Below are 23,788 nucleotides of genomic sequence, written 5' to 3' on the forward strand. Positions count from 1 at the left end.
CTCACACATGTTGGTATTACTTAATTTCTTTGAGAAAAAAATGAAAAACACTAAGGATATAACCTCAAGTGCAGAGCACAAATGAAACATTACTACAGATTCATTCAAAGCAACTGTTTTTAGGTCTGGTTTTTGGAAATAGAACATGCCTGATGAGAGATAAGAATCTATAAATATTTGAGTAACATTTGAGTAATACAGAAGTTGGTTTTAGCTTAGGAAAGGAAAGAAGACAGAACAGATGGGAGTGGGGGGGAGTGAGAGAATCAGGTTTGTTGTTACAAGGTCACGGTTCAAAGCCTAGCTTTTATGCATGCTAGTTAAATGACCCTAGATAAAATATAAACCCAGTTGGCATCACAAAGTGTTTCACAATCAGTCGCCAATCTATCTTTCCAAGTGTTGTTGTTCAGTTGTTTTCAGTCATGTCCAACTTTTCATAAACTCATTTGGGGTTTTATTGGCAAAGGTATAGGAATGGTTTGCCATTTCCTTCTCTAGCTCAAATGGTTAAGTGACTTACCCAGAGTCACACAGCTAGTATCTGTGTGACTGGTAAGTATCTGAGGTTAGATTTGAACTCAGAAAGTTGAGTCTTCCTGACTCAAGGCCCAGTACTCTATCTGCTGTACTACCTAGCTGCCCCATCTTTCCAAGCAGATTGTATATATCATTCCCCCAATATATTGTATGCCACAAAAGTGACCTACTTGCTGACATTGCATCTCCTTCTCCATGCCTTTACTCAGGCTGTTCCACATTCTGGGCATGTTCTCCCTCTTCATCCCTGACTCTTGAAATCCCTAGTTCCTTTCAAGGTTAAGCTCTACTGCCACCTCCATCATGGGACCTTTCTTAATCCCCCTATTTGTTAGTGTTCTCTGGACCAAAATACATACACACACACACACACACACACACATATATGCATTTATATACATATACATATAATTTGTATATATTTTGTACTGAACTTGTCCACATAAATGTTTTTGCCCTTTGTTTTTATATCTCTAGCACATCCTTTGTTCCAGGTGTAGTACTAAGCACTGGATATGTGGAGAAGAACAAAATCAGTACCTGCCCTGACAGAATTCATATTCTAATCAGGACAGAGCATGCAAACAACTATACATGGATGAGATTTATACAAGATAAACTAGAGGTAGCCTCAGAGGGAAGATGCTAGAATTAAGGGGGAAGGAAAGAGATTTCTTGCTGAAGGTGAGATTTTAGCTGAGATCATAAGAAAACCTGGGAATCCAGAAGGCACAGATGAGAAGGGAGAGGCTATGAGGGCAGGCAGTGAAAATGCAGAGCTGGAGGACAGAACCTTTGTGGGCAGAATAGTGAAGAAGCCAATGTCACACTGGCTCCCAAAGCAGCTGGAGGAGAATGAAGTGTGAGATAGCTGGAAAAGTAGGATGGGGCCTGGTTATGAAAGTTACGACAAAGAGAGGATATTATATCTAATATTGCAGTCTAGTGATTGGAGGGTCACATGGATTGACTGGCACTTTAGGAAAATCACTTGGGTAACTAAGCAGTGGATGGACTGGAATGGGGAGAGAATTAAGGAAAGCAGACCTACTAGCAGGCTTTTGCAATAGTACAGGCATCAGGTGATAAGGCCCTGGCATTAGAGTGGTGTCAGTGTTAAAAAACAGAAGTGGGCACATACGAAAGATGTGAAGGTAAAGCTAGCATTTGTCAATGGATCCGATGTGGGGAGTAAGAGAGAGTAAGGAGCTGAGGATGACTCTTACGGTGTTTTGGGGGATAGGCAGATGGTGGTACCTTGACAGTAATAGAGAATCAGGATGGGGAACAGGGAGTGAGAGTTGGAGAAAAGATAACGAGCTCTGTTTTGTACATGTTGAGTTTCAGATGTCTACAGGACTTCAAGTTTTTGATGTCCAAGTCTTGGTGATGAAAGATTAGAGGTCAGGAAGAAGTTAGGACTGGATAAAGAGATCTAAGAATCATCTGCATAGAGAAGATAATGGAACCTACTGAAGCTAATGGCATCACCAAGTAAGGTAATACAGCACAAGAAGAGAAGAGGGCCCAAGACAGAGCCTTAGAGTACACAATTAATGGACACAACTGTAAGATCAACCAAAAGATACTGAGAAGAAGCAGTCAGATAGGTAGGAGAACCAGTAGTCATGAAAATCTAAAGAGAAAGTATCCAGGAAAAGAGTATGGTCAACATTATCACATTACAGAGGCATAAGGATAAATAAAAGGCAACTGAAAGATCAGTAGTAACTTTGGAAAGAGGAGTTTCAGTTGAATACTGAGTTCAGAAGTCAGATAACTGTGGGTTTAGAAACAAGTGAGAGAAAAGGAAGTAGAGGCATCATTCTTGATAGCTTTATCAAGGAATTTAGCCATGTATGAGAAGAGGAAAGATATCAGATGAAAGAATTCAGGGAGGGATGTGTTAAGAGAATTCAGGGATAGTGTGTGCTTATTAAGCATAGAATACGTTTGTCCCAAATATCTAACACAACGCTATGTACACAGTAGGGACTCAATAAATACTTATTGAAATTTGACTTACTTAATTATTCCTCTAGGAATTATCAAGGCAGAACTATTCAATTCTTTTACAGGCTCTTTATCATCTTCTATGGAAACAGGCAGTTAGGTTGTACTTTGGATAGAGTGAAGGCCTTGGAGTCAGAAGGACCTGAGTTCAAATCCAGTCTCAGACACTTACTAGCTATGTGACCCTGGGCAAGTCACTTACCTTGTTTACTTCAGTTTCCTCATCTGTAAAATGAACTGCAGAAGAAAAAGGCAAACCACTTCAGTATCTTTGCCAAGAAAACCCCAAATGGGACATGAAGAATTGGACACAATTGAAAATGACTAAATAACATGTAAACAGACATATTATTCACTCACACTGCTCAATCCTTATACGAACAACTCCCAAGTTTATCTCTCCAGTCCAGATGACTCTCCCAAACTCCACAAAAATATCTCCAATTGTCTTGGATGTCCTAAACTCACCTGAAATGAAATATATCCAAAACAAAACTAATGCTCTTCTCCTCTCATCCAAATATAACTTTACTTTCCAATAACATATCCTATGCAATCCTTGTCCATATTCATCTGTAACTGTATTATGATCAATTCAAAATGCTGGAGGCATGCCTCTGGTGTTTCTGACTGCTAAAGAATTGTTGTTCAGTCATTTCAATTGTGTCCAACTCTTCATGATACCATTTGAGATTTTCATGGTAAAGATACTGGAGTGGTTTGCCATATCCTTCTCTAGCTCATTTTACACATGAGGAACTGAGGCAAACAGGGTTGTGACTTGCCCAGAGTCATACAGCTGAGAAGTGTCTGAGGCCAGATTTGAACTCAGGAAGATGAGTCTTCCTGATCTCAGATGTAGCACTCTATCTACTGCATCATCTAGCTGGCTTAAGAATACCAATATGGAATGCCAACCTGTCCATTTGCTGTCTGTCATTCTCACTGTATGAGTGGCCCACCCACTTCTCTAGATTTAAAAAAAAAAAAAGAATATAGTTCAAAAGTATGAGAAATTATTTCTAGAGCTAACATTTCTAAAAGTTTTAAATAATCCCAACACACTACTGTGTAAAGTATCTGTGTTAATAATTCTGAAGCTGAAAGTAGTAAATGTTGTTTAAACAAAAAGCATAATTTTCAAGTCTGTGTTATTCTAAACTGACCTTTATTCCCTAGTGCAATTTGTAAGGCATATGGTAAGTAGTTCATTCATATAACAGGAAAAGAAGTAAGCATATTGCTATAAGTAGCTTTTTTCTTTTTTTTTCCCATGATCTGCTACAACCCATAAATTAGACAAAATTCATCATTATAAGTATCAGAAACTCAGAAAGCACATCATAAGTCACCTCATCCAACTCCTACTAAACGATGAATACCTTATTCAACAACCTTGACAAATGGTAATCCAACCTTGATATGAACAACATTAATATTAGAGAATTCACTATCTCATAGGTCAGCCTACCTAATTATATTTTCCTAAGGCTAATAAAAAATTAGTTCATCTCCTTCAATTAATAGACTAAACATGCTAGGAAAAGTAGGATAGAAAAATCATTTCAAACTAAGCTATAAAGTAGTTTCTATTAACAGCTCACAAGTATATAGCTTTTTATATAAAAAGTGCTTTACATATCGTTGAATCATTTAGGCAACACAGTAATCATATGTGACAACATCTCTCTTTGTTTTTTCTCACCTATGATTTCGTATAAACTCCCTCTAACTATTCAGATCAACAACTGTAACTCATAGATGGTGGAGCCAAGTGGCAGAGTGAGGCAGCAATCCAGTCAGTCTCTCCCAACATTCCCTTCCATTCAACTTTAAAATAATGCCTCAAATCAAATTCTGGAGCAACAGAGCCAACAAAAGGGTGGGGAAAAGGATTTTTCAAGCCCAAGACAAGTGGCCACCAAGCTTGGAGCACACGCAACACCAACAGCAGCCTGAGTCTTGGAAGCAGCAGCAGTAACAGCGACAGCAGCAGCAGCCTCAGGAAAAGATAAGAGGGTCAGACAAATGGTCAAAAAGAGATTACCGGGAATCCTGACTTGATATTGGCAGCTAGACCAGGCAGCCGGACAAGCGATTCCCAAACAAACCGCCCATACAGAGTTCTGGGTCTCAGTTCAAGGACAGAGAGGAACATGAGCAATCACAGTTGCAGGAGAGCAGGGGCCCTGATCATAAATTAAGAACAAAGAGGAGTGCTGGCACTTGTGATTGCACAGGATCAAGGACCCTTCCTGTGTAAACATCAGAATGTTGACCATGAGGACGGTGATCACACCTCTCCCCTGATCATACCACTCTGGAAGCACCAAAAACTTGCAGACCTTCTGAATTAGCTCTGAAAAGAGCCTCCACACTCCCAGGTGTCCAGAGTCCACTCCCAGGGGAGCAGAGAAAACTTTAACACAATGTTCTAAGTTAAGAAATAGGCTGGAAAAAAATGAAGCACTAACAAAAAAACAACCTGACTAAAAAAAGCTACTATGGTGGCAGGGAAGATCAAGACACAATCTCAGAAGAGGACAATATGAAACAAGTATAAGCAAAATCTTGAAGGAAAAATTTAAATTGGACACAAACCCAACAAGAATTCCTGGACTTTTAAAGAAAGATAAAAGAAATATTAGGAAAAGAAATGAGAGCAATGCAAGAAATTTGTGAAAAAAAGAAATAACAGCTTGCTGAAAGAGCCACAAAAAAAAAAAAAAAAAAAACCCTGAGGGAAGTAACACCTTAAAAAGTGGAATTGGCCAAATGGAATAAAAGGTACAAAAACTCACTGACAAAAATAAGTCCTTAAAAATTAGAACTGGACAAGTGGAAACTAATGACTCCATGAGACAGCAAGAAACAGTCAAAAGAATGAAAAAAATAGAAGACAATATGAAATATCTCATCGGAAAAACAACTGACCTGGAAAATATGTTGAGGAAAAATAATTTAAGAATTACTGGACTACCTGAAAGCCATGATCAAAAAGAGTGTAGACATCATCTTTCAAGAAATTATAAAGGAAAACTGCCCCAACATGTAAGATCCAGATCTATAAAATAGAAATCACTTCCTGAAAGAGATCCCAAAATTAAAACTCCAAGGAATATTATAGCCAAGTTCCAGAGCTCCCAGGTCAAGGAGAAAATAGTGCAGGTAATCAGAAAGAAACCATTCAATATCACGGAGCCATAGTCAAGATCACACAAGATTTAGCAGCTTCCATGTTAAAGGAGCGGAGGACCTAGAACATGATAGTCCAGAAGGAAAAGGGGCTAGGATTACAACCAAGAATAATATCCAGTAAAAGTAAGTATAATCCTTCAAAGGAAAAAATAGATATTTAATGAAATAGAAGACTTTTAAGCATTCCTGATAAAAAGACCAGAGCTGAATAGAAAATTTTACCTTGAACACGACTCAAGAGAAACATAAAAAGATAAATGTAAAAGAAAAATCATAAGGGACTCAATAAGGTTAAACTATTTACATTCCTATATGGGAAGATGATATATGTAATTCCTAAGAACTTTATCATTATTACGGCAATTAGAAGGAGAGTGACAGAGGGCAGTAGTGTAAGTCAATTATGTTAGGAGCATTTTTTTAAAAATGAAGGGGTGAGAAAGAGGAATGGACTGGAAGAAGGGGGAAGAGAGAGGAAGAAAGAGAAAATTAACTCACATAAAAGAAGAGTACAAGGAAGAGCTTTCACAGTGGAGGGGAAGATGAGGGTAAGGCAGAGGGCAACACTTGAACCTCACTTTGATCAAAATTGGTCCAAAGAGGAAGAACTCAATGCAAATTGAAGTATAATTTTTTAGACTTTATTTTTATTGATTTTTTTGCAATGTGGCTAATATGAAAATATGTTTTGCATGATTTTACATGTATAACCAATATCAGTTTGTCTTCTCAATAGGTGGGGGAGGGGCTAGAGGAAAGGAGAGAATTTTAAAAGAAGGTTAAAAAAATTTTTTAGAAGAGTTTCATGAGAGAACATTATCTGGGGTAGGACCTGCATCCAAGTCTTCTAGACTGCATGGCCAGCCCAGTCTTCACTATTCCAGCCCTTCTCTATGCACTATATATAGCCAGGCCAAGGTTCAAACCCAGGTCTTCTAACAGCAAGTTCAGTCTTCTTTGCACCACACACTGGCCCTGAGAATTTACTATGCCATATCATTTAAAAAGCATATTAAGTATCACTGGCTAAATGATTTCTTGATCATTAAATTGTCTCCCCCACTGCCTATCAAATAAGGAACAAGTTGCTTATCTTGGGAAACAGGACTCTCTACAAACTGTCTTCAAACTACCTTTCCAGTATTGTCTCATTGCCTTTAATGTAACCTACAAGCTGGGTGAAAGGAAGGGAAAGAGCACAGGGGCTGGAGAGAAGTGAAGATCTGGAATAGCTGCTAAGATAACATGGTAATTAAAGAAGATAAATGGATGGCCATATAATGACTCAAACCCCCCTCCCACTTCCCCATCTCCTGCCTTGCTCCACATCTGTGCCTTTGTTCACACCATCTTTATATAACTGCACAGACTCCCCTCTTATCTTCCTCTCACTAGTCTGTTGAAATCCTTCCCTTCCTTGAAAGCCCAACTCAGGTACCGCCTCTTCCTTAAAGATTTGCCCAACACATCTTTCCTTCCTACCAGCTGGTACATATGTATCCCTCCCCATTATCTCATGCTGCTTTGCATGGTTCTCTCTTTGGATCTTATGTTCTTCATCTTAAATCATACTTATTTTTATAAACATCTCTGTGTCCCCCATTTAGATTCAGTCAATCAATGAACAAAGATTTATTAAGCACAAACGCTACACCAGGCACTGTGCTAGGCACTGGGCATTCACTTAGGAGCAAGATCTGCTGAGCGTAATGCTTTTGACTCATTCAATTCAACAGATAGTTATTAGGGATCTACCACATGACAGACATAGTAACCCGAGTTCTAATCTAGCTTCAGACAAGTACTTATTGTGTGCCCTTGGGAAAGTCACCTAACTTCTGTCTACCTCAGTTTCCTCAACTACAAAATGGTTATTAAAATAATAGCCCCTACCTCCTAGGATTGTTGTACTAAATGAAATAATATTTGTAAAGTGCTTAGCACTGTCCCTAGCACATAGTAGAAGCTTAATAAATGTTTATTCTCTTCCCTTCTGATTGTACCAGGTGCTGGGGGGGGGGGGTAATATGAACTTTGGATAAGACACAACCCCTGTCCCCATGAACTCTAAATGCCCTTCATAACCTAGCTCCTCCCTATGTTTCCTGACTTCACACACCTTACTCTCCTCTAGAGTGCTACTTCCCACACTGTCTTTTAACTTATCTTTTCAATACCTGTCAGTACCTAGAATTCTATTCCTCCTTATCTCCAACTCCTGGGTCCTCTGGTTCCTCTACAGCTCAGTTAAAATCCCCTTTGCTTCAAAAAGCCTTTCAAAATCCCTTACAATTCAAGTGCTTCTAAGATTATCTCCAGTTTATCCTGGATTTATCTTGTTTGCATATAGTTGTTCCCTAGTTGTCTCTCTGATTAGACTGTGAGCTCCTTGAGGACAAGGAACATATTTTTGTTTATTTTATTTTTGCTTTTCTTTTTATCCCTAGACTTTGATAAAGTACTGGCACATAGCAGGCACCTAATAAATATTTCAGGACTTATCTTTATATTCTATGTTGAAGTGGCTCTTCTCCTGTTCACATATGTTGAAAAAAAATGGGTGCTACAATGGAAGAAAATACTGGACCTGGAGCCAGGAAACTCGGACTAAAGTACGAATATTGGCTCTGCCATTTACTAATTACGAGGCTTTGGACAAGTTACGTCACAGGGATGTTTGAACAAAAATATTTGGTAAATTGGAAAGCACTAGAAGAATATGAAAGGTTCCCATTAAGAAATCATTCAAGGCCGGTAAAACATGACAAGGATAAACTTTCCTGTTAAAATGAAAAGGATTAAACAAAAGTGAATACAAGCAGCTGTCAATAAAACTATTACAGAAAATAAATTCCACAGGGACAATGCCATCAAACTAAGTGCCAAAAAGGGGGGAGGGGAGGAAAAAGGAAAAAGTACTTCGGCAAAAGAAACATTTTAGAAATCTTTATATCCAAAGGAATTTTTTTTTAAAAAACACAAATCTAAAAGTGATTGGTTCCATTACATGGATATCCATTCAAAGCCATATTTATTATTCTAAGCCCCTATGGTTAGACAGACACATACACACACAAATAATTTCTTATTACTTCCAGGAGTAAACATAAAATTCTCTGTTAGCCATTTGAAGCCTTTTACAATTACTCTCCTCTTCAGACTGTGAGCTCCTTGAGAGCAGACTGTCTTGCCTCTCTTTTATCCCCAACACTTAGCACAGAGCCAGGCACATAGAAAATGTGCTTAATAAATGCTGAGTGATCGACTGACACACACTCATAATGCAACATACAATGTCAATGTATAAAAAGTAAAAACTCCCACCCTTCAATCTCCACTTCTGTCACCAAAGGGCACCTCTGTGCTGTCACTCAGATCATATCCAAATCCAATGACATGTCAATGAAATAGAAGTTGTTCTGGTCCCAGAGATCAGAAGCAGGGCTTAACCTGCAATTTCCTATACAAGTCTCATGACCCTTGCTCTAAAGCCTCTTTCTAATCTTCCTTGCTGAAAGAAAAATCAAATACCCCAGCAAAGAAGTATTGACAATACTTAATTATCCCTGATAATGGAAGGAAGAGCATAAACAAAATCTACACATAATCTAAAAACCTAACTTTCTTCCATTGGTTTCAACCTTCACTTACAAAAAATTTACAAATTTTTTCATGATTTCATTCACAACTCTTCCTTGTCTATCTTTTAGAGAAATTCTGTGAGTAATAAAGTAGATAAAATTTTACTTTCCCCTTTTGATACATATGTTCTGTCTGTAAAACAGGGAGTTGTATTTGATGACACAGAACACAGAATGCCACAACTGGAAGGGCTGTCAAAAATCTTGTCAAATAACCCCTGGTATGATCTTGTTATTAGTCAATTAGATGTTCAATAAATATTTACTAAGCACCTACTAAGTGCCAAGCATTGTGCTGAGTGCTAGGGATACAATGAAAATCAAAAGATAGTCCCTGCATTCAAGGAAATCACAGATCACATTCTAAAGGGGAAAGAAAAGTGCAAACAATTCTACAACCAGGCTACATACAAGGTAAATTGGATCTAATCAACAGAGGGCAAGCATAAGAACTAAGGTGGATTGAGAAGGGCTTTCCAGAAGTGGGTGAGATCTTGGTGTTGTCCTTCGAACTCAAAGAGGACCAAAATGACATTACTATGTTGGAGTCAAAGTACACAGGGTTCAACTGTGACGGAGAAGACCAGTACAAGCTCAGAAGGCTCTACCATAGATTGGACACAGATAGTTCATATAAACATTTGGAGTGGAGATATCTCTACAATTGTGGATCTCATATTTCTTCTGAGCTACTGCAATTCTTCATACATAGAGCACAGAGCCTTCTTTGACGCAGGCACACCGTGCTAAGCAGTCCTTTACCAGTGTCTCCCATGTCACTCAATCAATTCCAGAGTTCTTCAGAGAGACCTTGAGAGTGTCCTTGTATCTCTTTTACTGACCTCCATGTGAACACCTTCCTTGTGTGAGTTCTCTGTAAAATACTCTTTTAGGAAAATGTATATTTGGCATTCAAACAACGTGGCCAGCCAATAGGAGTTGCACTTTCTGAATGCTTGGCAGTTCAGCTCAAGAAAGGAACTCGGGGGCAGCTAGGTGGCGCAGTGGATAGAGCACTGGCCCTGGATTCAGGAGGACCTGAGTTCAAATCCGGTCTCAGACACATAATACTTACTAGCTGTGTGGCCCTGGGCAAGTCACTTAGGCCCATTACTTATCCAAAACAAAAACAAAAACAAAAAAAAGAAAGGAACTCAGTGTCCTTTATTTTGCCAGGTGATTATCAGAATCTTCCTAAAACAATTCAAATGGAAGCAATTCAGTTTCCTGGCATGCTGCTGGTAGATTGTCCAGGTTTCACAGGCATACAACAATGAGGTCATAACAGCAGCCCTGTAGACCTTCAATTTGGTAGGCAATTTAATACCTCTTCTTTCCCACACTTTCCTTTGGAGCCTCCTAAACACTAAGCTACCTCTGGTAATGTGTGCATCAACCTCATCATCTATGTGGACATAGCTGAAGAGTATACTGCCAAGGTAAGTGAACTTATCCACAATATTAAAAATTTCTCCATTTGCTGCAACTGATGGTTCCACACATGGATGGTGTGGAGCTGGCTGGTGAAGAACCTGCGTTTTCTTGGTGTTAATTATTAAGCCAGAATTAGGACACAACGACTCAAACACTTATTAGCTGTGCAACCCTGGGCAAGTTACTTAACCCCTATTGCCTCCAAAATTTAAAAAAAAAAATCATCTGTGATGCACCCACTCTCCCTCCACTTTAGTCTTGGCTTGTAGCCTTTTCAAGTTAAATATGGGATCTTAACTGGGATTTGAAGGCCAGGAGACAGAGGTGAAGAGGGAGATCATTCCAGGCATGGGAGAGAGCCAGAGAAAACATCCAGAGCTGAGAGAGGAAGTATTTTGTTCATGGAACAGCCAAGAGTCCAATGTCACTAGACCAAAGAGTATCCGGCAGGGAATAAGATATAATAAAACCGTAAAGGCAGGAGAGGACTAGGTTATGAAAGGCTCTGAATGCCAAACAGAGAATTTTATATTTGATCTTGTAGGCAACAGGGAGTCACTGGAGGTTACTCAGTAGGTAAGTGAAATGGTGAGACCTGAGCTTTAGGAAGATCACTGTAAGAGCTGTTTGGAGGATGTGATTGAGAAAAGTCCATCAAATTTGTCAATTAAGAGATTATTAGTAACTTTGGACTGAACAATTTCAGTTGGATGTGAACATCAGACTACAAAGAACTAAGAAGAGAAAGGAAAGGAAGTGGAGGCACTTATTGTAGATGGCCTTCTCAAAGAGTTTAGATGACAACGGCTAGCAGAGATGGACAGATTTAATGAGCACTTTTTGAGGATAGGGGAGTTATGGGCATTTTTATAAGCAAGAGAAGTGAAGATAAAGGAGATAACAAAATAGGAAATCTGTCATACTCTTCCTTATTGATTCACATTTAATTATGTGGGACAAGACCATTTAATCATGTGGGACAAGAGTAAAGCAAGAGATAGGAACAGAAGGCATCTCAGTGACATGAAATGACGGAGAATGGAGAAGAGAAAGACTGAATCAGGAAGTCTTCTAATCCCTTTAGAAAGGGATATTTATTTACTTAGGTGATATATATGTTTGGTATAAGTCACCCTCTCCCAAAAGCCTGTGACATACTCTATCAGTAACTATAGAGGCCAGGAGAAAGTAGGCTCAAGGTTAAAGAGCACATGTGGCAAAAAAGGTAGAGCATAGCTCTCGGTCCTTTTGTCCCCTTTCTAAGACACTTAAGAAGTCCTTCTGAAGGAATGTATAGCTTTTTTTGCTGAGATTTTTGTACAAAGGTCATATAGCTAGTGAGTGATGGAATCCAACCTTTTGGACTTCCAGTACAGTGTATTTTCCACTGGTGTACTTGGAATGGGAGTTAGGTCCTATGTCTGTGGATGTCTTGAATTTCATTCCTCAACCATCAGAGCAGGTGCAAACTAGTCCAGAATGCTCCCTCTTATGCCTTCCTCCTCTTTTCTTGTACTGATTTAATACAAAGCCTAGTGTGACGATGGGTTGTTTAAAACTGTAAGAGGTATTTCATAGCCCGGTGCAGTGGAAACATTACTGAATCTTAAGAATTCGGAAGTTTCAAGAATCAAACTGGCTGTGTCAATGACTAACTGCTTAAGGTTGGACTATCTGTTACTTAGTCCCCTCATCCGTCAAACACGGTACAGTGGAACAAGAACTGAACTGGGATTCCAAAGACAAAGGTTGCATCTCAGCTTCAATACTTCCAACCTATGTGACTGGACAAGTCGCTTGACTCTTTAAGCATCTCTTTTCTCATCTATAAAGTAAAGATAATACTTATACTTACTATCCCATCTGGAATGTTGTGAAGAAAGTGGTTTATAAAGTCTTAAAGTACTCTAAAAATAAGTAGCTATTACTAATGCTCATTGCATCATAAATCTCAGAGTAGCTAGAAAAATTCTTTGCAATGTATAAAGTGCTACAGAAATATGAGCTACTTTTATATATTATTACACTTGCTCATTTTTTCTTTCACCATCTCAAAATCAAGTTAAAATCCATATTTTCACTTTTCGATCTTAATTCATCTTCAATGGCATGCAATATTTGATTAAGCCATGAAGAATACTACTAATTATAAATGAAGATATATATGGAAAGAAATTTATTTACCCAGGAAAGTGTTCAATTATTGTCAGCTGAATATTTATTTAGCCCACACACAGTGAAGCTATGTTAATGTTTGCCAAAGAATTTGACTTTATATAATAACTGAGTAAAAAAAAAACCCAGAATATAATTTTGCAAATAATTTAAGTTAAATAGACCAAACCTCTTAAGTTTTTATGATGAAAAGCATCATGAGATTACTAATACAACATACAAAATTATATTTCATAGCAATAAAAGAGTAGCTTACATTCATATTCATATGTAGCTTTACCATTATAAGATGCTTTGTAAGCATTATTTCACTTGATCCTCAAAATACAGGTAGATAGTTCAAGGAGTACTACCTCCATTTTGTAAATGAATAAATGATGGCCTGAAGAGGGGAAAAGTTTGGATCATGCTCACAAAGCTAGTAAGTGGTACCTATATCTGCTATCAGGCAACATTTCTGGGACTAGGCCACTGGGAGTATGCTCCACTGGTGCAACAAAAATAAGCAACTCTTGATTGACTATGACCACATCATTATTTATTTCCCAAAATGTTATGTGTAGGTGAGGAATACCATGAATCATCAACTAAAACAGACCCCTATACCTAATACCTAGAGATTTCCCCAAAGCATTTCTTGACAGATTAATTGATTTATTAAAACATGGCTTAAAATATGGCAAGAATAAGTTACTGGCCAAGTATTGAATACATTTAACAGGGGTTGATAAAAATGTATTTGCCTAGAATCTTCAAATTTATTAAAAAATGCTTTAAACTGAAAAACAATATAGAAAAAAGTATTTTTGCATATTCCCCAAGCTAAATGCCAGAGTAAGAAATGCAACAAAATAGTAACAAAACCCATGGCTTATATATATCTATAAACACATGTACCAAGTATGGATAATAAAAAAGATAAACCAGAAATCTTAATGCACAGAAATAAATTGAACCACAGAATTACAATATGACTAAGACTTGTTGAGGTAAGACCCATGACTTATATTCCTCTAAAATGGTATACTTCATTTTTTTTAAAGTAGATAAACAAAAGGGGGGGTTATCAAGTGCCAATTAATATTAAGAAGGCATATTCATGTGAGGAAATCTAGGACCAGGTACAGGAAGGATGACGGATAGGATCTGGGTGAAGATAAGGGGAGGCTGAAAGAAAAGAAATACAATCATTGGACTATACTATATGCCATCTGAAGAGTGAAATGAAATAGATAAGAAGTTCAGGAAATAAATCTCAGGCCTGACTTAGAAACATGATACAGGAGTGATGAGAGAACTGAATTAACTGGATATCTGCTGGAACTCTTTCACTCAATCAATAAGAATTTATTAAACATTTTTTTGATACTATGCTAGGTACTTGGGACAAAAAGGCAAAAAAAAAAATCAACAGTCTTTGCCTTCAAGGTGCTTATATTCTATCCCAGAAACATGTACAATATTACTATTACAAAGCAAATGATAGGTAATTTCACAGAGCCAGGGCAGGGATAAAGTCCTAGACGCTTGGGAGATTAGGAAAAGCCTCATCTAGAAGGTAGAATTTGAACTGAATTTTGAAAGAAACTAAGTATTCCCACAGTCAGAGGTGAGTAAGGAGTGTAGTCTCACATACACTTTATATGTGGGGAGGGGACTTGACTTTAAATTATTCAGGAAAAGGATAAGCAGGATCCCATGAATTAAAATTCTATAAGGAAAGTCAACCCCCAAAAAAGATGGGAAGTTTTCAAGAATGAAATTCTGAAGACACAAAGAGAAATGATGAGAGAGAACAAGGAGAGTCTAATGAGATGTAAATGCAGACGGAATTTGCTGGCAAAAATGAATTTTTAAAAAATATGTAAAAAATGTTGGAAGGGCCTTGGGAAGAGGGTCACACTACTACAACTTTGGCAGAGCTATGAATTGGTTCAATCACTCTGGAAATCAATTTGGAATTATATCAGTATGATTAGTAAACTTTTCACACCCTTTGACCCAACAGTTCTACTGTCAATATTTATACCAAAGGAGGTCAATGACAGAAAGAAAAGTACTTTCTACAACAAAATATCCAAAGCAATACTCTTTGTGGTAGCAAAACCTGGAAACCAAATAGGTGCCCAACCACTGGGGAATGACTAAACAAAATATGGTATATAAATATGAAGTAAAATTATTATGCCATAAGGAAAAACAGGCATGAGAAATTCAGAGAAATCTATAAGAGGTTCTGTGAAGTGATAGAATGAAGAAAGCAGAACCAGAGAACAATATACATGATGACAGTAATGCAAATCACAATATTAAAAAGCAGTTGAATAAAGATGAATTGCAAATAATCTCAGGCCATGAGAATTTATAAGGTGACATATCTACTTCTGAATCTTCACAGATCTTCAGAAGTAAAATGAGACATAGACAAACTGTCAGCAGGCTTTGCTTAAATCATCATCGTTGTGGCTGTCATTGCTACTGTTGTTGCTGTTGTTGTTGTTGTTGTGAAGTGTTCAATGAAAGGCACTAATGGGAAATGACTGTGATATAAATAGAAGGTAACTGAGGAGGAAGATGAAAGTATGACATTGTCCTACAGAAAGGGTAACAGGAATGCTAAACCCGAGAATGTTCTTAAGCTGGAAAATAAAGATTCAAAGGGGACTTTTAAAAGTCAAAATGGTGGAAGGACTATTGTGAGGGACTCTCTGATGCTGGCAGTTGCCAGTTGGGCGCTGTGGCAAGAGTAGGGTAAGATCTGGGTATTTTTGGAAGTCGAGGCAGGGGCTGTGGTAGGCAGAGTCGTGGTGAACTGGGATGGGCTGGGTACGGAGAAGCCCTGAGGCAGTGGGCAGTGCTATGTGAGATAAGCTGGGTGCAAGGAAGTAGCCGGAGCTTGTGCTCCTGAGGCAAGGGGCGGTGCCACGTGGGAGTGGAACGGCAGAGGACTGAGTTCCCTTTGCTTAGTCCCCTCACTATATGCAACGTCAACCCCAGACGCCTCCTTCCTGTGACCTTCCTGACTTCCTGGGTCCCTTTGTGTAGCACTAATCCCAGACGCCTCCTTCCTGTATCTGGTCCTAGCCTCCTACGTCACTCCCTCCCCCTTGGTATGCTAAACTCAGACAGCCCCTTCCGATATCTGACCCTACGATCATTGGCTAGTAAGCGGGCTGGGGAGGAGGGGCTAAGTAGGTACTTAAGTACGGAGCATGGTCAGATCACGCTCTCTCTTGGCTCCTTCTCTGTTGCTCTGGCCTTGCTGCTTGGGCTTGCTGTGACGGCCTCTGAATAAAGCTCTGGTGTTGGCGCCTCCCGATGGCTCGTCTCTGTGTGTTTATCCGGCTGAGGACCGAAGACTTGTGAGTGAGTATGACTCTGGCAGCCTGCTCCTTATAGGAGGAGAGGGTACGGCGCGGCCGGCACAAGGTCGGTGCGGCCGGTACAGACTATGATTAGAGAAGAAATAATTTAGGATAGAATGAAAGTAGTGCTACTTGCCCTTTTTTCCCCTTCTGTTTTATCTATCAAGGAGAGGGAAAAGTCGGATTGGGAAGGAAAAAATATACATAGTTAACACATTAACAAATTCTCAAGATAAGTAAGGAGAGGGAACCTACACACCTATGAAAGGTTCAAGTCATATGGTTCAGATGAAACTCATCCTTGAATACTAAAAATAAGATTGTTGAAGCATTGTCAGTGATCTTAAGTATAGATAATAGGGTAAATACTGGAAGCTTAGAAAAGGACAAATATTATCCTGATTTTCTAAAAAGGAAAGAGAATAGACTCTGAAAACCATATATGCCAGTGAGCTTGACTGATTCCTGGATAAAGTATACAATAAATTATAAAAGGAACAGTTAGCAAACATCTAGTAAAAGAATCAGTGATTACAAAGAGCCAGGAACTAAACTGATTTCCTCTTTTTGTCAGAGTTAATAAACCTCACTTCCCATCTGTCTGCTCATCTAGACTTCATCACTGTCTCCAGAAACTCACTTTCTGCAAGAACTAATCAACACTGAAACTCAGACTTCCTCAGTACTTCCTGACTGTTGGACTCCACCTTACCTCTGATTGGAAAAAGTACAGAGTGGACATCAGAGCTCCTCCTAGATTCTCTATTTAAGAAAGGAGTCCATGAAGGACCCTCCTAGACCCCCCACATTGTTTCCCACTTAGAAGCAGGACTTTATCAGTTCTCTGTACTGGGTACCCTCTCTCCTCTTACCTTTTCCCCATCCCCTTTGGCTTCTTTTTGTGTACCGTCTTCCCCCGTTAGATTGTGAGTTCAGGAACTGTCTTTAGTCTTTCTTTGTATCCCCAGTGCCTAGAACAGACTAAGCACTTAATAAATGCTTATTGATTGAGATGAAGCAGTTGTACTAGATATAGTAAACTTCAACTTTAACAAAACATTCCATAAATTCTTTCAAGCAATTATTATGGAAAAGATGGAAAAGCATGAATGAGAAAACTAGGTGAATTCAAAATTGATTAAAATGGCCAGAACAAAAGTTAGATTTTATGTGAACTTGGAAGAAGGTTGTCATTGGAGTGCTGCAGGGATCTCTTCTGCTTTGCCTTATCTATTTATCAATACATGTAGAAAGGCAGAGATGGAATATCTATCAAATTATAGATTTTATAAAATTTATAAATGGTGGCACAGGGTGGAGTAAAGTGAAGATAACATATGGATGATAGTCCAGAACCCAAAATATATCAATAGTTAGAGCAGAGGTCATCAACATGGTCTGGGACTGCGTCCAGACAGTCAACTGTTTTTGTACCTCCCTCAAGCTATGAATTTTTAAAATATTTTTAAATACAATAACACCTTAAATATGTAAACGCTACTCTTAGCTCACCAACTGAACAAAAGTGGAAAGAAGAATTTGGCCCCTGGACAGTAGTTTGCCCACCCCTAGGCCAAGGCAATGAGCCAAACTGAATAGAATGAAATTTATTTCAAAGTTCTCAGAGGAAGACTGGGTAGAATCCTGTGCACTAAAATTCTACAAGGGAACTCAGGTTCAGAAGATAGGAGGGACTCAGGAAATAAATTCTGAGGACCCAAAGGGAAATAGGCCCAATGAAGAAGGAAAATAAGAAAAATCTGAAGAGAACTATGTGCCCACCAATGAGATTTCTGAAAGCAATAGACAGAATACCAAAGCAACAAGAGCACAGTATTTCTCTCTGTAGAAAGTCAAGAAAATTTAAACTGAGAATGAACTAAGGGCTAGTGCAGAAAATGACAGGTTGCTTTTGTCTCTATTGGGAGAAAAAAAGAAGGCCCAAAGAAGGGAAGAGACCTCTGTGTAGAGTGTAGGGGTATCCCAAGGGAAACAGAGTGGAGGCAAAGATCTTTATTTTGCTTCTGTTTTCTCTGCCAAGGAAAATGACCTTTTCATTGAAAAATGACTAAGGCTAACTAACAGGGAAATGATAAAATAACTACAGAGATAATAAGAGAACACCTAGTTGTCTTTGACTGATTCAAGTCACCAGACACAGATAAACTACATCCTTGGGTACTGAAGAATTTTTAGATTTAATTGCTGAGCTGCTATTGGTACTATTAGAAAAATCATGGGAAATGGGAGTGTTACTACAAGATTAAAGATGGATAAATGTGTCAATTTTTAAAAATTGGAAGAAAACAGAATCTAAAAACTATAGATAGGTCAATAAGCTTGCCTTTAGTTCCTGGGAAAATTCTAGAATGGATCATTAAAGATGTGGTTAGGGAGCATCTCAAATAGGAAACGGTGATTCCAGAGAGTCAATAATGCTTAATCAAACATAATTCATTTAATACTGTACTTATTCTTTATTTGATAGAATCATTAAATTTGTAGATAATAGTGATACCACAAATACAGTTTACCTAGATTTTAGCAAAATATTTGATAAAGTATCTCAAACTATTTTTCTGCATGAGATAGAGAGATATGGACAAGATAATAATATAGTTAGAGGGATTCAAAATGGGTTAAATGGCCAGACTCAAAGAGTAATTGTCAATAGTCCAATGTCAATGCAGCAGGAACTAGAGTATCCCAGGTATCTGTGCTTGGCCCTGTGCTGTTGAATATTTTTTTTATCATTTTTTATCAATGACTTGAATAAGGGTGCAGATAGCATACTCACCAATTTTGAAGGGATAATTAACACAATGCAAAAGAAAAGAAAATGATAAAAAGAAAATACTTGATGAGACAGAGGAAGGACCCTGTGGAATTTGAGGAGAATGTAGAACCATAACATAGTGTTCCTGAGCAGTTTAAAAGAGAAATGAGAATTATGAGATCAGAATTCATGTCCTATACAGCAAAAATTATGAGGACAACAGAAAAACTGAAATCTTCAACGGTATTCCTCACCAAAGAAACAAAAGAGAGAAAATAGGGGATGCAAATATACAGAAAAAAAGGACAATTTAGAACAGAAACAAAAAAAAATAACATTAAGAGAATATATGCTCAGTATGCAAGCAAAACATAGTGATAGCAAAGACAGGATGCTTAGAGACAACCTAAGGATCATAGGTCTCCCAGAAGAACATGACAAGACATAGGAGGGCAACAAGGATGGTGGAAGGCCTTGAGTCCAAATCATGTGAGTATCAGTTGACAAAACTAGGGAGGATTAGCTTGAAGAAGAGAAGATTGGGGAGAGGGAAATGGAATATGATAGCTATCTTTAAGTTTCTGAAGGGTTATCATGTGGAAGAGAGATTAGATTAAAATTGATCTGTTAGGTCCCAAAGAACAGAACCAGGACCAATGGGCAGAAGTTGCAAGGAGACAAATTTGTGCTTGATATGAGAACAATCTTCCTAATAAATAGAACTACTTATAACCGAAATGCTTCAAGAGACAGTGGGTTACCCCTCACTGTAACTCTTCAATCAGAAGCTAGATGCCTACACGTCAAATATAAATTAAAGTGGGAATTCCCTCTGGGTGTGGGTTGGATTAAATGACCACAGAAATTCTTTCCAACTCTCAAAGTCTGTGATTCTATGACAACTAGAAAAGCTCTACATCTGAGGAGGAAAAAGAGTTAACTTCACAAATAGAGAATGGGAAAGATAGAGCTACAGAAATTTCTGTGGAAAAGATCTGAAGGCTTTAGTATTTGTATGCATCTATAATCTCAATATGAACCAAATATGTGACATGGCAGGCAAAAGAATTAATACTATTGGAAACTGCATTAATATTATGCACAGTGTAGAAAATGACATAGTTAATAGTTCTGTTATACTCTGCCATGGTCAAGCCACAGCTATGTTCAGCTCTACGCACTATATATGTTTTTGTTTGTTTATTTGTTTTTTTAAGGCAAGCTGGAGTATATCCAAAAAACAGATACCAGGCTGGTGAAAGAACTGAAAGATCATGATATCCAAGGATCATTTGAATGAACTAGGAATGTTAAGCCTAGAGAAGAAAAGACTTAGAATGGATATGATAGCTATTTCTAAATATTTGAAAGGCTGCCATGTGTGAAAGAGGAATTAGATTTCTTATGCTTGATCTCAGAAGGCAGAATTCTAAAGCAGTACATGAAGATGGATGAAAAGCACACTTAGGCTTGATGTAAAGAAAAACTTCTTAATTATCAAGTATATTAAAATGCTATGGAGAGAATCAGGAACTATTGAGTTCCCTCTCATTGGTGGTCTTCAACAAAAGCTTAATTACTACAGTTAGGAATGTCAAGGCTCTATCTATCTAGGGCTCTCTTTTCTCCATATATTCTTTTTTACTTGTTATACACTTGTTGACTTAATCAACTCCCATGGGTATAATTATAATCTCTATGTTGATGACCCCCCGATCTTTGGATCTGGCCCCATTTTCTCTTCTGAGCTAAAGTCCTACATCACTAATTGCCTATTAGTCACTTCAAGCTGAGTGTCTCAGAGGCATCTCAAACTCAATATGTCCTAAACAGAACTCATTATCTTTCCCTCCAAGTTTACCTGTCAATCAAATATCCTGATTTCTGTCAAGGGCCTTCCCCTACCTTCTAGTCTTCAGAGAGATAACCTCAATAGTATCCTCAATTGCTACTTTCTCTCATCCCACATATCTAATCTAATGCCAAACCTTGATTTCTATCTCTACAACATCTCTAACATCCACCCCCTTCTTATCCTGCATACAGCCACCACTTACCTCACTACCTCTCCCCTGGATTACTACAATGGCTTCCTAATTTGTCTTCCTGCCTCAAGTTCCTCTCAACCACTCCAATCCATACTCCACACAACTACAGTCCCAACAATGTCATTGCCCTACTCAGTCAATAACAACGGTTTCCTACTGGCTTTTTAAAAGTCTGTTTGACTTTTAAAGGCCTTGATAACCCAGTCTCAATCTGAATTTCCAGTCTGATTATACATTACTCCTTATTCCTCACTTTTCTGTCCAGTCAAACTTGCCTTCTCTCTGTTTCTCACAAATGATTCTCCATCTCTGTGCCTTTGCTCTGGCATCCTCTATTACATGAATGGACACCCTCCTCATATTCATCTCACAAAAACCCTCAATTCTTTAAGACTCAGATCAACCACTACTTGCTTCACAAAGCCTTTCCTGAAATTCCTAAATACTAGTATCCTCCCTCTGTAACCACCTTGTATCTGTTCTAGAAATCTATCTCTATACATAGGTTGTTTCTCTCAACAGAATGGGAGTTCCTTGAGGAAAACTTTCATTTTTTGCCTTTGTAGCCTCACCTCCTAACATAGTACCTGGAATACAGCAGGATCTTATGTTTGATATCTAATGTAGAGGGTATTCTTGTTTAGATACATTTGAACCAGATGGTCTCTGATATTACTTACTTCTCAAAGATTCTTTGATTCTGCCTTTTGAATCTACTCCCAAATATCCCCTCTATTTCCTGTATACTCCCCTATTTCTATTTCTTCGCTCACAGTAATTCCTGCCCACTTGTCCTCTTTGTGCCCACCCCCATCTCTATTCAAAAGCTATGAAGAATGGATAAGTCCTTCAAAGCCTGCCTAAAATGTTTTGGTTCCATTGTCCTTTCCTTATCCTCCTAAACCAGACATGATCATTTCCCTTCTTCTGAATACCTAGAGAACAGTCTTTGTCTCTTCCTTATGATATATTGTGTGTATTATTATAGGTATTTTATGAAGTTGCAAAACATTAGATTAGGAAGAAACTTTCAAGATTAAACATTTAAAATTCAGCATTTTATGAAGAAGAAAAACCTGAGGCTAGAGTGGGTAACTTATCCAGTATCACATACCTAGTAAGTAGCAGAGACAAAACAAGGTTAGATCTAAGGTGTCTTGAGTGGAAGTATAGTGTTCTTTTCATGATGTCATGCTGTGTACTTATCTTTCCTGTTAAATTATAAACACCTTGATAGAAAGGTCTAAATTTTATTCGTTTCTTTATTGCCTATAGAATTTGATATAGTTTCTTGAATACAGATGCTAAATAAATTTTTATTGAATTGATTTGAAATATATTTTAAACTTTGGCAGCATAACGAAAAGATGGGACTCACTGGAAAAGAACCTGATTTGGGGGGAAATTGAAGGCAAAAGGAAAAGGGAATAGCAGAGAATGAGATGGATAAATAGTGTTATGGCGACAACAAACATGACCTTGGACAGACTGTGAGAAAAAGTGGAAGACAGAAGGGCCTGGCAAGATATGGTCCATAGAGTCAAGAAGAGTCAGAAATGACTGAATGATTGAACAACAACATTTTAAACGTGTTGACCACATGTCTTTCCTCCTTTCATAAAACATTTACTAAGTATTATATGCAGAAAGCTCAGGAAATTACAAAGATTTTTGAGACATGGTTCCTTCCCCCATGAAACTTACAATTTCATGAGAGGTACAATATATGTAAATATGCAATGCTATACAAATATTACAGTTCAGAAGTAGAATATCATAAGAGTTTAAGGGACATAAAAAGAATTTGCAAGGTCTAAAAAAAGAAAAGTATATAATCAATATTAAATGCTAAGTTTTTCCCACTTTCTGTGTGAGACAAGTAACAGCTAATAGGCCACAAACTTATTTACATTAAACTTTTTCAGTAGATGCCATCATTAATCTGAGCCATATTAACAAAATATCAGGCCAACATAAATCAATCAGATTCTAAATGGTCCTTGCAGCATCTGAAGGCTTACTATGGGGGCTCAATAAGTCATCCTGAAACACATCTATTACCATCACTGGACCAGTCATCCATTTTCCAGATTCCAAAGCCCCTCCCTGTAGGGACTCCATTGTGAATTCAAGCATACTCTAATTAATCTCTCTCTTCCTACTCTATATTATAGAAGCTTTGTGATACATGATTTTTACTCTCTTTTGATGAAAAATATTCATTGAGAAAATAAACAAATACTGAATTAAGAAATTATTGTTTGGGCAATAAGATGGCTAATACTTTTATAGTACTTTACAAAATTTTTTTTTTCTAAACTACTTTATGAGGCCTAGATAATTTAGGTATTATTACACCCATTTTATGAAGGAGGAAAACTGAGGCACAGGGTTAGGGTATCTGCCATAATTACATATCTAATTAGCATTCCAAACCAGGACTTGAACCCAGGTTTCCTGACTACACATTCACTATTCTATAATAAGATGTTTCTTAAGCATATGGCTCTATAATAAACTATGTGAAGATAAATAAGAGCATTTAAAACAAAGTTGGGGAGGGCAGTTAGGTGGCAGAATGGATAAAGCACCGGCCCT

General features: G+C 37.9%; 1 protein-coding gene and 1 pseudogene across 1 annotated transcript in view; one reads left to right on the plus strand and one right to left on the minus strand.

Annotated features, from left to right (window-relative positions):
- The window catches only part of LOC114045322, a 160,558-nt pseudogene extending 155,990 nt beyond the window's left edge, over nt 1–4,568 (plus strand).
- Nucleotides 1–23,788, minus strand: part of WWOX (WW domain containing oxidoreductase) — a 1,192,599-nt gene that overhangs the window by 976,791 nt on the left and 192,020 nt on the right. The gene's annotated exons all lie outside the window — the stretch shown is intronic.

This window comes from Vombatus ursinus, unplaced genomic scaffold, assembly GCF_900497805.2.
Source record: "Vombatus ursinus unplaced genomic scaffold, bare-nosed wombat genome assembly UNPS02014778.1, whole genome shotgun sequence".
Taxonomy (NCBI): domain Eukaryota; kingdom Metazoa; phylum Chordata; class Mammalia; order Diprotodontia; family Vombatidae; genus Vombatus; species Vombatus ursinus.